Source organism: Lepisma saccharinum, chromosome 7 (assembly GCF_977018435.1).
Source record: "Lepisma saccharinum chromosome 7, izLepSacc3.1, whole genome shotgun sequence".
Taxonomy (NCBI): Eukaryota; Metazoa; Arthropoda; class Insecta; order Zygentoma; family Lepismatidae; genus Lepisma; species Lepisma saccharinum.
The window spans coordinates 63,174,938-63,192,206 of record NC_139235.1 but is presented as its reverse complement, the minus strand read 5'-3'; the positions used below and the strand labels follow the sequence as shown (position 1 = coordinate 63,192,206).

Here is a 17,269-nt window from a genome sequence, read left to right as displayed (position 1 = left end):
AGAAAATTAGACCGTCCATTTTCCTTCCATAAGTAACTTAGTATTCTGTGTTTCTTTACAATGTTGATGTGGCTTGTACTCTCAATATAAGATCTGGATTTATATTAATAGAATCATTTTTATAACTTTAGGCTTAGTTGCTTGCAGATGCATGTGTGTTCTCACATTTAGAATCTCTTCATATCTACTAATGTTTACATATGTTTTAAATTTTATCTCATATATATATGTATAGTGGTTTACCATGCTAAATTTAGTGTTATACGATTCACTCATTGAATAATGTGTTCTAATGAAAAAATTGTGCTTAAATATTATAAAAATATATTTTCATTTAGTTATATTGTGATAATTTTAATTGGTATTAAAGTAGAAATACATACATCCTTTAATTTTTTCATATTTCATTTACTTATATTTACATTATTAACAATCAAAGGTTTGAGTGAGTGTATATGTTTCACAGTAGAGAAATTGTGGTTGGTAATATTAGAAAGATTTTCCTAAATGAATTAGCTTTTGGATACATATTTTAATTTTGAAATTCAACTGGGATGTGTTGTATAAAGTACTTGTACATACACAACTGTTCTGTCATTTCTCCATTCAGTGGTGCACCTGACTTTTTCTGTTGGCCTGGTAACTGAATTTCTCAGCTTACTTCAGTAAGCTGAATTAGAATTATTCAGTTTTATTGACAATATTTCATTGATACTTTTATTTTGTTGTTTTATAAATTGAATATCACTGAACAATTGCACTCCCTTCACAGAAGTTATCACTAGTGTGGTATCATTACAATAAGTATTTTTTCCATTTCTTTTTTTCATTCAGCACATAATACAAATAGACAAGAACAGTGAAGGAATTTCATGATTATTCTGGCTTATTCATACACAGTATGTATATTATAACTTATTAAAAATAATGGGTCTTTAGCATCCTGTACAGTACTACTGAGCCATGATATCAACATCTAGCCTCCCCCACAATTTCCACAGGATGTTAAAATGGTAACACAGTCAGTGGCGTAACAAATGATTTTGAGACACTCCCACATAGGACCTTAAGGGACCCCTTAGTCTTAAATTTCTTCAACTTAATTCCTGATCCTTTTAAAAGTGTAGTTGTGATATAGTGAGCATGTATAGTGAAATATAGACTTAGAAGAAAATCGTAACTTACCATATTGATGTTAAAATCTGTCTTGCTTTTGCACTCTCAAATAGTCTCAGTTTGAAGTATTGTACTAAATGAGAGAAACACAAACTATAACCAAAGTACACAAGAGTGAGTTAAGGATGCATGAAAAACTATATCGACAGGTTTCCTTCATAACGAAACTTCTTGATGGATCCAATCGTTATTTTTTAAAACATTATTAGAGAGATTTGTTTGTTGTTTCCAGTACAGCATCAAACCTTTGATCTAAAGTGTGCTGGGGTGTTTGTTTACACTGTTACTGGGACTTTGTGGCCATGCAATTCCATTAAAGATTTTTTTTTACATATTTTATGTTTTTTATGTATGAACAATGCTAGGTTTACAAAATAAAGTTTCATAAATGTAGCATAGGAACTAAAAGTAGCTACTCAAAATTCATCGAGTAATCTATGCAGGAAAAATTTGATAACATCATTTATTCATTTTTTGTGCTATCAGTGGGTGTTCTCCCTCAGGATATGAAGTCTTGGGGGCCGTTAGCTGTACCACTTTACACCTGCAATGAGCATAAAAATGTGGAAATTGTTGGGAGGCTGAAGTTGTCTTCATATCTTGGTGGCATTTTCATAGACTTGGCCAATAAACACAATTTTAACTGAGCTTTCCTTTATATATTTAACAGTTATGAAATGTATGTCAGTTTTAAATTTGTGAATATCATGTGGTTCAATTAATACACACACAATAATACAATCTGAAATTGAAGACATGCAATAAGCTCACGAGCACATAATATATATCTGTGTTCACTGTAGTTGAGCCACACTAGCGCAAAACAAGATATGATTACAAATGTTGCAAGATACCATGAAATTCAAATTTAAGAAACGTGGGTGCTATTTCATGTATTGGATAGAAAGACAACATTGTTATTCGCAGGTTGTAAATAAAAATTTAGTTATTTCGAAAATATTTCAGGTGATGGAAGCTCTGTTTGTGTATGTTTAACTTTGGGGGGGGGGAGGAGGGGGTGTCTTTCAGACTGGAATGAATAAGAGGCGCAACTACAAACTGCATGCACTGGAATAGGCAATTTTCCATCCAGTCTAGAAAAACATTCACTATGTGTGCACGACCAGCAGACTGAAATGACACAATGCATGTTATTAAGAGAATGGCCTAGGCTGAGTGACATGTGTCACCTATTGCGTGTCGTGTCAGTCTGAAAGCTCCCCTACAAAAAGAGATTTGGAAGGACAAATTTAAGTTCAAAACAACCGCATAGCTATTTCCATACTGTTCTTTAGGAATGTACAATCTTAAATTTTTTCGTAAAAGAGTTAAATGCTTTTATATAACATATCTCCCAGTTGTGATATTTGTTGTGATCTGTTTGTGTTTATATGAAAATTATACATGACTCCTGTACTATATGTGGTGCAAGTTCTTCAAAGCCTATAACTGCTCAGTGTGCTAACTTCTGTGCATCCATTTATTATATCATGTAATATTTGCAAAATCTACTGTGGATGGATATGATCTACGTTATAACAATACAATGCTTATTTTCTTAAGATCTATTATTTTTATACGAGGGGATCTCAGTAAATAGATCGCAGATGGTCGCTGACAAAACACTATGTGGGATACAAAGTTGAGAACATTTGAAGGGCTTGGGTGTAAAACATGGTGACATTTTGGTCATTTCCGAGTTCAATAAGAAAAATGGTTATTAAAAGCTATACTGTAGATAATTGTTTTTGTGTTGTGTTTACCAATTTCAGAAGGCCTCGTCGAGGCTAATACATATTGTATGACATGGCAATTTCACCCGAAAATTGAAGAATGGCACATTTTACTTTGCAACTCAAGAATGACGAAAATTTCACTTACTATGTTTTACACTCGAGACCTTCATTTAATATTTCTGAATATAATTTCTTTCAATATTCAGATATTGTTTTATCAATGCCTCAACACTGATAGAACATTTTCCTTGGTCAGTTCTTTTTTTAACTTTTCACAGTTATAGGAAGAATGCCTTCCATTGATTGAAACTCCTCACTACCATTGTCAGCTATCTCATAAGTATTTGTGACCTATTTATTCACATATCTGAACACTACAAATTTTACACTCCCAGTTGAAATGAATTGAGGAAAAGGATTTATTCACACAAGTGAGAAGCAGAAATCATTTCCTTTTCTATATTACAAATTATTTGTTTCTTAAGACATTGGAAATTCTACAAAGTGTGTTTATGGTGGTTCCTAGAGAGAACTGACCAAGAAAAATGCTCTATCCTTGCATTCTTTGTACATTTCAGTAAGAAACGCAGTTTCGGTAACCGGGAAGGGGGTTAGAGGGTACAAACAGGATATTTTGTGAAATTTTGGACACGTCTAATGCAATGAAATGCCATTAAGACCACAAACGGAATGGTTTAATTAGTGGTGCATCTCTTTAATGAATATTTTTAAATAAAGGAATATTTACATGAAAGTTTTTTTTTCAGCTTTTATGCTATAAACAATGCTTGTCCCTTTGAAAATTGACTGTTTCCACTACTTGTCGCTGTTATTTTAATCTAGGAATCAAGATGTGTGATTGTTTTAGAACACTGACTTGTTAACAAGTAATGAGCGGACACATGGTGTGACATTGTAGAAAACTTTGTACAAAACCAATATCGTGTACAGCAAGTACATTTGCAAGACATGGAATTAACAATAGTACATAATTTGTTGTGCATGCTATGAAAAAACATGATTTAATCTTAGTCAAAATGAGCTCTCTTAATCCCGAGCATTTGTTCTGGATATATTGTTTCTGTTAGGTTCATATAAAGATTGACTGAAGAATGTTGTTAACCTAGTGTCAATGTTTTAAAAGAATATGTGCATGATACTAATGCATAGACTTTTTTGTTACTAAATATAAAAGTTGCGCTTAATATGTGAATCCATTTGTTGTAAAATACAAGGTACTTTGCAATCGATTGTAACTCAAAGACTTACTTGCAAAGTGACTTAACATTACTGCATTATTAAAGCTGTATATTCATGTGGAAATATTAAAGTTTTCAGCAAGTTATTGGTATTTTATTTATTCATGTTGACTCCTGGATAAATTAAGTAAACAAATATGTTTGTGCTTTACTGAAACATTTAGTTTTATATAAGTGTATTTCAATTGTTTATTACTTAAGTCTTGGAATATTTCTAACTTAGGATTGTTGGTTTCAATGGTTCCAACTTATAATTTGTCATGTTATTATTAGATACAGTTGAGACTGCTTTATACGTAACTCAGTTCTTCGTAATTCTGTTTTATATGTAAATTAGTGTAGGTCCTGGCAAAATATAATTTAAAAACGTGTTAATTAAACCTTATTTGTATGTAATGCATTTATACATAATTCTGTGTTACACATACTAATTTTCATAAAATACAGTTGATTTGTAACGAAGCTACAACAATGTAACAAGTATACATTCTTGTTACAAAAACATAAATATGAAACAGGACAGGTGGACATGGCGATGGTTGGTCTTGAGTTGCAAGAAAGATGAATGCAGCAACCGATTGTTTACAGAACGTTCCAGTAAGAAAGAAGCAAAAGGAATCAAAATACCCCTTTTTGATATAATAGACTGAGTCCGGTACACAAAGGGAAGTAAACGCTCGTGGATTTTCACGTTGAGCAGTTGCAGCAGTTGGTGTGGAGATTTTGATGGGAAGGTGGTCCCGCAAGTTAGTGCTCTGTCTGTTGAGTTTTGTAGACCTCCGTGGACATTTACTTCTGGCGAAAGGATAGTAGCATCTTCAGTCGGAAGACCACGCTAGTATGCCATTTTTTGCTGAAGCACTAGAAACTTAAAATTGGCATTAAGGCTCTCCAGAAGAGAGATCGTGCGGGAGTGTACTCTGTCTGCAGCAGTTTTACAGATTTTCAGTTAGTGAAGCTGAGGTTGCAGAGATAAATTTTCTCCAACTACAAGACACCGAGGATCATCAGAAAAAGAAGTCGGAGCAATGAGGATTTTAGTGAAGTGGTCACCAGTGTACAGTGTTCTCATGTTTTTAATCCCCTCGAGGTTGACCTTTTGAAGAAAAATGCCACTAAAGTTCTAAAAGCGCTAATTCTTTCTAAAGACCAGCCAGCAAGGTAGTCAATCGTAACTAAAAAGGTTAATCTTGTTATTTTTATAAATATATGAGAGAGTGATTTTTTCTTATATTTCTTTTACCAAGATAATCTAAAGTATTGGTGTCAACTCTTGTATTGAGGTTTACTCATATAAACCAAGAACCACCAGCGAATCAGCATGAAACTTTAAATTTCTGTGAAGTTATTTCTTAGTTTTCTTCTGTAATAAAGGAAAGAAAAGGTAATTGGTTATTCTTTCCTTCATACCTTAAAAAGTATATATCATATATATTTGATATCGGTTTATTATCTCAATCGAACTGTAGCTAAAAAGCAAAGCTTAATCTAATAATAAGAATAATAACGATAAACACATGTTATCGTTATAGACGGTGTCACAGAAAAGGCAAGGAGAGGCAGCATGAAATCAGAAAAGAAAGATTTGCCGCAGTTGTTCAGAACACAATACAAATTTTATTTTGTACGTTATCATGATACGAAAGCTCGCATGTTAAAAAGATGCCAATAGCAGAGATTTGCTGTGTTCCATAATAAAAGCACAACAGCGGTTCCTTCAGTGAAAGTTGTCAGTTGCTACTGGTCGGTCATGGAGAACAGAAAGAGGAAAAGTTACATGCTTGGCGAGAAGGTAAAATTTCTATGGGAAGTGGACGCTAATCGACATAAAACTCTAGTGGCCAAGTACTTAAGAATCAAACTTATCAAAATTATATTTTTAAGTTCAAGTGTACTGTACTAAGAATAATATCGAATACATTCAGAAATTAGTGTAGTGAGTGTTCCATGCTTTTTTTCTCAAGAGGAGATTAACAAATCTACATCAATACGCACAATAAAAGTAAATCAAGAATGCAAAACAATAACAACCATGAAATCTAATTAAGTTATATTAACATAAAACAAAAACTAAATAAATACACATAATAAAACCACTTCAACTATTTCATAATTTATTAACATCTTCAACCAGTTAGTAAAAGAAGTGGTTTGGTACTTTATACGTATCGTAATATCTGATATACAAGGGATGATCGAAAAAAAGGTTACAAAGCCTATTATGGCATATGTGTTAGACATAGCTGGAAGATCAACACACCTGATGATGGAGGACACTCGACACTAGTCCTCGATGTAAATCACCTTTTTTGTTCAAGCACTTATCACAACGGTAGATGAGGTTCTCCATATCGGTTGCTCAGAAATCCGCGTCAAGTTCTCGTAGCCACCGCGAGGCAGCTCTTTTGACATCATCATATGTCAGATAATGGTGGCCAGCCAACCAAATGGTAGTCCCAGCTCAGCTGATATTGAGCATAATGTTGTTCTTCTGTCCTCACGAATACACTAATCCACAAGAGCACAGTTCACGTCAGTGGCTGAGGTACTGGGTCTACAGCTGTGTCGAGAATTGTCATTAACAATACTGGCCCGTCCTTATTTGAAGGCACGACACCACTTTGCTACATGTTGCCTTGAAATGCCCTCTCTCCATACACCTCCACAATCTGCCTATGAATGTCAGCAGGTGTAGTGTTTTTGGCCCACAGGAACCGCACCACTGCCTTCACTTTTACTCTTGACCAATTTTCTAGACGAGTCACCATTTTAAATGTCCGTTTCTCGGGTAAACATGGTCAGAATCCGAAGTCCTCAAACCCGCAACAATACAAACATGTTATTAATTTACACATAAATTTTCGTTATGTTACAGTGAATAAAACAAAACTTATATGCTTTGTAACCTTTTTTTTCGATCATCCCTCGTATATATATATAAAAGTAACAAATATATTTTTGTCTAATTAATAATAATAATATTTTTAATTTAGTATTTTATTTTTAATAACATTATAAATATGTATATCGTATAATTTATATGTATGTTTCTGTGGGAGGGGGGTTTGTAGATTAAGATCTTTCTCCCCCCACCAGTTTTAAATGATTTTGCACCCTGTTTCATTGCATCTATGTTTTACTGACATTAACAAAACATTCAAATAAAATTGAATTTTCATTACATAACTGTGACGGTCCTGTGACACACCGTGAAATCTCACATGCTCAACTAAGTCACACGTGAGAGACGTCAGTAATGTAATAATAACACTTGGTGCAACAGCCCTTGAGGGCCTGGGCATACCTACAGACTGCCAACCAGCTACAGGGTCATGTGTGGTCAGCATGACGAACCGCCAGTCGTAGATTTTCCATGATGGGGTTACGCTACTTATTCATAGCTCCCAAATTTTCTCACGATGGTGGGTGGACAGCGGGTCCCACGTAGTGGCCAAAATCTCATGAGGAAAGTTGTTACACTTTCCTTAGGAGACCTGAATTCAGCGGCAGCTGGTGTGTTCGTATTAGGTGGAGGACTAGTAGGAAGAAAAAGGGATAATAGAGGAAATTAGATCAATAGTTACACGTACTTATTAGAAAGCCCATTTTCTAATACATATGTGTAACTATTAATCTAATTTTCTGTATTGCCCCATTTTTTCCTACTAGCCCTTCACTTAATTGAGACCCACCTACAGGGCAGCCGTTAGGAAACGCGAGGCCCTTGTATTTTGAAAAGTAAAATTTTTGACATTGTTAATTCCTTCTAAAATTATACACTCCAAGTTCCTACCCCCTCCCTCCTTACCACATCTTCAGCACAGATTTTTACCGCGAAGTTTGGAAGACTTGATTGATTGATTTATTTTATTTTACTTTGCGTTTTGTGCCTCTTGGCTAATTTGCGAAGATGGGGATGAGTGAAGAAATTGATGAATGGACATTCACCAACAATCATGCTCGAGCCGGATTCGAACCCGGGACCTCTGGCGTCGCAGCGCGATGTGCTAACCACTCAGCCACAGGGTCCGGCGCGAAGTTTGGAAGAAGTGAAGATGGTATCAAGACAAACAATTTTTCTTAATAAACTTTTGGTAGGTCTTGTTTCGGTACTACCAGCCTTCGAAAAATATATATATTTTTAATGTTGTGCAGTTTTCGATGTGGAAATCGTAACTGAGGAATGCTTGGTCGAGTTTGGAGATAGAAGGGGAGGGGTGATTATGTTGATCAACATTGAGATAATGCACTAGGGTGGGGGAGCTACTTACTCAAATTGTCCAAGTTGGCGGGATGCTCTCGACAAGGTCGTAGTTTTTACGTCATAATGTCGCTATTTTTCGCTGGAATTGCGATTTTCTTATTTTATATTATTGTTAACACACACACTGCTTCGTAAATACTCTTTCCCCCATAAAAAGGGGGGGGGGGAATGGTGGCTTCCTTTGAAACTGAGTCAGTGGCGCATAGACATGTCTTTTGGGAGGTACAAGTCGTGTTCTATTGCTCATATTGTTCCAAACATGCCTGCGATCATTTCCATGTGTATTTTGACAATGTCCTGCACTTTGTTGTCCAGGGGCGGAGGGGCATTTTTCTTCAGAAATTTTGGAATTTTCCGGTTCCTCCCCTCCCCCCGCATCCATATATACACTCAATGTGCATACATTTTACATAGTCCGATTTTATAGTTTATTCCGCGTATAACGGTACTTGATTTGTCCATCTAGGGCAATTAGCTTCGGACCTACAGTCGTTTCAAGGTAATTGCACATTTTGCTGAATGGCTCAGTGGCGTACAGACATATCGTTTTGGGAGTACAAGTCGTGTTGTATTGTTCATATCATAATAGTTCAATTATTTTCTTGTTCCAGACATGGCAGCGATCATTTCCATGTGTATTTTGACAATGTCCTGTTCTTTGTTGTCCAGGGACGGAGGGGCATTTATTCTGAGATTTTCCGGTTCCTCCCCTCCACCCGCATCCATATATACACTCAATGTACATAAATTGTATGTAGTCCGAATGTATGGTTCATTCCGCGTATAACGATATATCATTCACCTGTATAGGGCAATTAGCCTCCGATCTACAGTCATATAAATGAAACTCTGGATTTTGTTTAAAATTGGCCCGCTAGCAAGGAGCTTACCTGGCAAAATGGGCTTGGTAAAGAAAAGGTTAACTGAGGGGGTTAACATACCGCTGTGATTGACACCCATCCCCACTTCGAGCGCTGATCTTGTGTATATATGTAGGTGATATTTCTTTGTCAAATAACATACAAAATACGTCAGTACTCCATGTAAACGGGATCATGCCAGCAGACAGGATGGAACTCCCCGAGATTTCCCTTTCGCTCAATTTATGCATTGCTGCTTGTCGTCATAGGCGTAACGTGGCAGGGGCAAAATTTCAAGGATTATTAAAATTTACATGCCTTGGAATGTAAAACCTTTTACATGTTTGGAAGCCTAAGGTTCATGTACGGCTCTAAGTTACGCTGCTAATTATTGTTACATTACAGACACGTAAAGTTTTATTCAAACATATTTATATACTGAGGGCGATCCTTTCATGTGTCTCCACAGCTACTAAAGATTCTGTTCTAATAGAAACCATGAATGAGATGCATGGCAGCAAGCATGCAAGATTTAAGAAATACTATTTTTGAGCTTTTTTTGAGGGCTGAAGTGGAAGGAACAAACGATTATCAAGGAAAGTTGTTCGGATTGTCGACCTGTACGCACCGTGAAAGTTAGTTGGTGATTCACAATGTAACCTAGTTATTTAGTGTCCCTTTTGTGCCACTTTTGTCTAATCGCGACGATGAGGCTGAATAATAAGATAAAATTGATGAAGTAACACTCCCAAATATCACCCGGGATTCGAACCCGGACGCCATTGCGTCGTAGCGCGCTGTGCTTTCTAATGATAACGTGCCCGCCCTCGTGACGGAGTGGTTAACACAGCGCGCTGCGACGCCAGGAGTCCCGGGTTCGAATCCCGGTCTGGGCATGGATGTTTGTGACTGTCCGTTCATCAATTTCATCATACCATCACTCATCCCTATCTTCGCAAATTAGCCAAAAGTGGCACAAGAGCGAAATGAAATAAAGTAAATCAATCGATCAATCTAATGATAACGTGGCGAGCGTTTTATTTAAAAATACGTGGTTATCAAATGAGTTTTGTTTGATCTCAAACGCTGGTTCTTTTTATTATTATTGTTATTGTTATTATTTTATTACATGAACTGAAAATGAAATATGTCCATGCAAACCGCACATACTACTGTTTCAAGCGATAATGACTTGGACTCCAAATTTGTTCTTCGAGCTCCGAGGTAAAATCTGTCAAAATCCCTAAACGTGTCTTCTCTAGGAGGGGTTGTGAGGAATAAAAATAAAAGTATCTCCAGATGTTTATTTCGATTTCAGTTTCGACCGTTTTTCACAGGAACGGGAATATCGACCCAGGACAAGTTTCCCGGTCATGGCCAATCTTCTTTTCATCTATTCTTAATTTTGCTGTGTCGTAAAATCCAAGCGCGGGTGGCCTAACATTTGCACCCTAAAATTTTGGGTCTCGGCCACTATATAGGCTACACAAAGAATGACGTCATGGCGCCTGTTCTCTCTCGGGTAATAGTTTATGACAGGAAATCGGTCGAAGGTTGTGGTCACAAACAAGGAATTCAACCGGGTTCCGTCGTCGGACAGAGTGGGCTTCCACCTTGCTGTCCCAGTTTCAAAATTCTTGTTATAGCTCTATCGCTAATAGAGGTTTCCTTTCCTTTCTTTATTCTATTCTAATGTGATCACGTCTGCACAAGAAATGAATGTGATTAAATTATTATTAATATTATATAATATAATATATATTTCGGAAGCGCGAGGCCCTGTGCGGTGGCAAGCGTTACACACCCCTAACGGCGGCCCTGCCCACCTGCCACCAATACCTGAAGCAGAGTGCCTTAGACTGCATGGACATGGTGTGGGAAAGACATCATTTCTCAATTTACACAAATACAAACAATTGTCTTATGGATTGGAACCGAGATCATTTATATATATTGTGAGAGGGAAAGCCCACTACAAGAATTTATCACTTTGGTTTGGATAACTAGACACTAGAATAATGTTCTCTTATAACAACACTGGGTATTGCCTGCTGTCTTCAAAGCCTTAACAGTGCCCAAAAATGTCCATCCTTGTGATTTTGATATTGGAAAGTCGGTGAAAACTATCATCAACATCTCGAAATAGCAGCTTGTGTTGGACATGAAATCAGAAATATGAATGGGTGATAATTATTTCTCTTTATGGACACATTCATTTATTTCACACTTTAAAGAGACCACAGACCATTTTCTCCAGAGCAAAATGAAACATTTCTCGAGGCTAGAATCCATCGGGTAGGTGCCTGCTTGACCTAAAATATAAAGTTAAAGTAGTGCTGGAGATAAAGGGTTGCCAGACGTCCTCATTTTTTTATTTTTAATAAATTAATTCAACGCCTATTTTTTTCAGATGAAAGATATTTTCCCTTCAATCTTTCTATTCGATTTGATTTTTTATATTTAGCTTCACTTTTCTACCATTTTGAGCTAATAAGGATGAGTGAAATGATGTGATGAAATGACCAAGACTACTAGAAGGAAAGGCTGGGGTCAGACACGCCTCTTTTCGCGACTGCCGCGGGTGTGACGTCATGGGCGGACAAAACCCAGATGAGTCTTTACCCCATACGGAAAGAAACGTGGAAAGGCTGATCTGTTTTGTTCTTTTCGCTCCTTTTTTCTTGTATTTCTGGATTGTTGGGTTCAGGGTGCGAAATCCTGGAGGGGACGAGGGGGATTTCCCCCCCCCCACCAACAATCTTGGCCTCAAAAATTTCCCGGGGAAAGAGTTTTTGTTATAACAATGAAAAGATAAGCAATTACTTTTAATTTCAAATATACTTTACTAAGAATAATATCGAAAACACACACAAATTAGTGTGGTTGTGAGTGTTGAATGCTTTCTGCCTCAAGAGATCATTAACAAATCTACATCAATACGCACAGTAAAAGTAAAACAAGAATGCAAAACAATAATAACTATGAAATCTAACTAAACAAAAACTTACACATAATAAAACCACTTCAACTATGTCATAATTTATTAACATCTTTAACCGGTTAGTAATGGAATTAGTTAGCTGCTTTACACTATCTGATATGTATGAAAGTAACAAATTAATTTCTAATTAATAATCATAATAATTCTTTTAATTGAGTAATTTATTTTTACTTTTAATAACATTATAAATATGTACATCGTATAATTCACACATATGTTTGTGGGGAGGGGGTTGTAGGTTAAGAACTTTCTCCCCCTCACCAGTTTCCAATGATTTCGCACCCTGGTGGGTTGTGAGGTGTTGCAGTTCACAATACCTTGAGTGAGGTGTTGCGACGTGTCGTGATCTCCGATGAAAAAATAAAAACAGCGGGCGACAATATAAAACTGAACACATCGCATCTAACGAGACTTGTTAATGGATTGCGATACCAGTAGTCTCATTACACAACATCAGGCTACCATACACTTCAATTGGGTTACAATTATTAGAATAAAAAATAATAATATTGTAATTTTTTAATAAAGGCTCTCACGTGTATCGTAAGATAAAAACTGCAAGCATACCCCTCCCAATTTAATATCCAGTCCCCCACCAAAATTCCTATGTCAATTTTAGGTTCACTGTTGGTATTGAAGAGTTCAATCTCGACCTCCTCCAAATAATTTAATTCTCAATCGCCATACCAAAATTCCCACAACAGTCTAAGCGCAACAGTAATTAATACGCAAGACTTGGCTATCTCCTATCCTAGTGCTCAATTTCCTTACTACAGAGTTGGAAACTTCCCCAACCAAGGGTAATTCCACATCAGAATTCACGATAAAAATTTAAGGTTTAATATGTAATAGCTGGCTGGATATTGTGCACCTCAAATAGTAGATACCGTGTTGCCGAGAGACGACACTGGTATGTCTCGTCGCGTGAAAATGCCATCTCTTCTCGTGTCTAGTCTCGTTAACATCACTACTAATACATAGTAACTGTTATAATTCCCTTGGAAATACACAACTTGCTATTTATATACGAGTGATGCTTAAATGACAACGTAGTTCAACTTCCGTCCTCCATTGTTCTATTATTTATTCAGTCAAATTTTCATTACAATCCCCCCCCCCCCCCAAAGTTAAGCGGACTCAACCAGCTTTCACATACCCGCCTGTGGGCACCCCTGTTCGACATCCCACTGATTATATATATACGTATATAAAGTGAGCCTCGACTTTCTTCAGTTCTATGTCTCAAGTTTTTGTTCAGTCTAAAGTTGTTTAAAGTGTTTGTGACATAATACACACGGAACTTCCTCACATTCCTCCCTGTGTAGTTCAAAGATTCATAAGACTCAGAATTGTAATCTGAATAAGGAAAATTAATGAAGAAATAAATATCAATAGTTGAAGCAAAGTTACCAAATTTGAAGAAGTTAAGTGGAAACAGCTCCTCTCTCACTCCTAAAAGAGAGCATAGATGAGGATGTTTTCTTTTACATATTCAACTTATCCATAATTTTGGCTTTCTGCCTTTCTTTATTTAACAAAATTATTTTACGCATTCAACATATATTTTTCTTTCTGCCCTAACAAAACGCATTACTAGGTGAATTAACCCAATTTTACATGAAACCTAATGTTTCACAGAGGAATGTGACGACATATAAACTACCGATAAAATGTGTGCGTAAATGGCTGTGTAATCCATCTGTAAGGACATACGTTATGTCGGATCCTAAGTAAGTCTGTGTATTCACTCCCAATTAGCTTCTGGGCATAATTGCGGCTCTTTTTTGTTCATAATTACTGCTTTGATTCGGCTGCGAAACCGGAGCGTAGAGCGATCTGTCCGCCCGTGACGTCACGCCTGACGTCAAGGACCACGTGATCAGGTATGGCCCCAGCCTTCTACTCTACTAGTCTTGTGAAATGACACACTTAAAAAGAACACCCATGCCCAGGCTGGGATTCGAACCCTAGACCCTTAGCGTCGCAGCAATTGTGATGATCACTCTGCCGTTGGCTTCATAGAATTCGAAGTTAGTAAAATTTCTCAACTGTTGGAACTTACAAGTCACAATAATTAGTTTTCAACTATGTTAATATTCAATTTTAAAATATGAGCACGGGAAACATTAAAATTAACTATTGGTATTATGCCAGGGGTAGTCAGTCATTAAGATAGGGCAATTCGTGGACCTCTAGGCCATGGACGTCCGCAGGTTTTTTTCCAGGGAGGGGCAAGGAAGTTATTTTTTCCAGGGGAGGGCAAACAAGGCACATTTCCCCCAAAAATAGTGTTGTTCCCTAAAAAAAACATTGCTTAAATTTGAATTTATGGTGTTCATGCAATAATTAACACATATTATTGTGGCTAAAATGAAATTATATGTGCGAAATACATAATTTTTGGTTGACTTTCATTTTCCAGGGGGGCCACGGCCCCCCTTTGCCCCCCTTCCGGACGCCCATGCTCTATACCGCGTTTGTTAGAACCTGTCCCGTTTCCCGCGATAGGGATCGCTAGACAGTTTCGGTGCCAATGAGAAACGAGGGAAAAATCGTCTGCTGGACAGCGAGGAGCGAATGGAAGCCAGAAGAGAGGCGCTTACGTAGACGCTGTTGCCACGTTGCGTATTTTAATTGGCTGCCTGGCTTTGACTTTCCCCAGCACCTTGAAAAGCCAGCGATCAAATAGCGCGGGAACCGGGACAGGTTGTAACAAACGCGGTATAGGCCCATATCTGAAACTGGGTATATTTACTTAAAGCAGTAGACCTTTCTTTTTTAAAAGAAAATCTGTTTTCTATTCGAAGTTCCACGATTTTTACAAAGATTGGATGTCATGTCAGGAGTAAAATTATCATTTCCTCCAGGGTGCGAAATCCTGGGGGGGGGGGGCAGGGGGAATTCCCCCACTAACGATTTTGTCCTGAAACCCCCCCACCAAATGTTTCCGGGGGGGAAGGGTTCTCACAACAAACACAAACAATTAGTTTGGGAGTCTACTCGAATAAGATCCAAAACATATACAAAGAATGGACAACAAAGAGCCTCATCACCCTGATTTCCCCCCTCATTAAGTTGGGATCCAATACTGAAAATTATTGGTGAATAATAACATACAATAAAATAAGTATGATAATAGTAATACACACGTTCTCAGATGTTAGGAAACTTTTATTTCCCGGTTGGGAATGGATTTAGAAATATAGTGTAGAGGTAAAATTCAGATGGGGAAATTTCCTGGTTTCCTCCTAATTCGATCACTTGCTTATAATAATAACCCGTGGCTTTACAGCCCGTAAGGGCGATAACTTGCTTTGCTTAGGAATTATAAGTATCGGAAGAAATTTTCGAATGTTCAGGTAATGCTCCATCGACTGGCAACACTGAATGGACGAGTTTTGTTCGTTAGTATGGAAGCTAGCGGCATCGTGCGGCGCCTGTTCTAACTATGTAGTTGGATGAACATTCCAACTAATAAACATTGTGTATTAACGATTATGGATGTATTAGTAGTTAATGAGATCTTTTATTTGGTAAGTAGTTTATTTCTTATAGTTCCTAGCACGAAATTTCGAGATAATTGTGATGCTGTCTCCAGCGATGCCCAAGAAATACCTAAAAATCACAGTTATACTTATGTAAAAAATTACATTTGGATTATTTCATAATCAATCTCCTTTCGATATACGGATAATATAAATATACAATTTTTTGACATAATTATTTGATATTTTGTTACTGTTTAACTCCACTATTAAACATAAGCAGATTACCTCTCGCGAGTGAAACGTCTATTCGTTTCTGTGGTATATATACTGCAAGTCGAGTAGTTGCGAATGTACTCGCTTCGGCGGTACATATACTAAAATTGGAACGATACAGAGAAGATTAGCATGGCCCCTGCGCAAGGATGACACGCAAAATCGTGAAGCGTTCCACATTTTTTAACATTTCTTCTCTTTCATTGATTAATCGTCTGGCACGTATTAAACTTTTGCCGTATATTTCTTTCCTTGTGCTTGTGCTAGGAAAATGGCGTAAATAACATGAAACAGTCCTAGCGAAAGGACGCAAAAGTTGGGAGGTTACAGAGTTTTAATGCTACTTTTTAAAATATTTTTTTCCTACCATCCAGGCCCATAGCCAGAATTTTATTTATTTATTTATACCTTATCAGCAGCCGCATTCTAAAGGCGAAAAAGTGGGATAGAATAGAAACCATGAAGACGAAATTCTCAGTATATTACAACTTTTCATACAAGATGTTTAATCCTGCTAATGAAGTAAACTTAATTACCACTATACACTATTTAAATTGGATATTTATGGGTTTCGGGGGGAGGAGGTAGCTTCTATCAGTCAAAAATCTTTCATAAAATATTTTTTAACGCAACATTTATCGCTCCAAATCCAAACAAAACATATTTATTCATCACTAGAGAAACCGAATAGTTCACACATTAATTGATTACGTCACCGTCCGAATTGCAGATGACAGGAAAATGCACCGGCAACGCTGACTTTTACGCCAAATGTGATTTGTGATATTCTTAGGAGGAGGAGGGGTGGATGGAACTACATTTCATCGAGGTTTTGTGAAACCGTGCTGCTCTCTTGTGTATTAAGTTACCTTTTGTAGTAGTGCTGAATTTCGAAAAGGAAGAAAAGGCAAATAAATATCCTAAGATTCATTCCTTTTTTATGTATTTTACATATTTGTGAAAACCAAATATAAATGTAGGCGTAAATTAATACTTTAGAAAACATTTTTTTTTAACAACCGGAGGTTGGGTGGGAGCAAAGAGCTTGCTATAATTACATTACTGTAAACAGTACTGAAAAACAGCTCGCAATGTATCTGTCGCTATGCATATCACCTACGTCATAAACTCTTTCATTTTGGTTTCGAGCAGCCATGATGAAGGAACCAGGAACATAACTTCGAACTGGATTGTTTTTTCAGGGAGCAAATA

At 36.9% G+C, this 17,269-nt stretch overlaps 1 non-coding gene across 1 annotated transcript; it reads left to right on the top strand.

Moving 5' to 3' along the window:
- Positions 1-16,134: 16,134 nt before the first annotated feature.
- LOC145990566 (U6 spliceosomal RNA) lies at positions 16,135-16,241 on the top strand. Its single transcript, XR_014441984.1, has one exon. It is a non-coding gene; the product is annotated as a U6 spliceosomal RNA (small nuclear RNA).
- Positions 16,242-17,269: the final 1,028 nt, after the last annotated feature.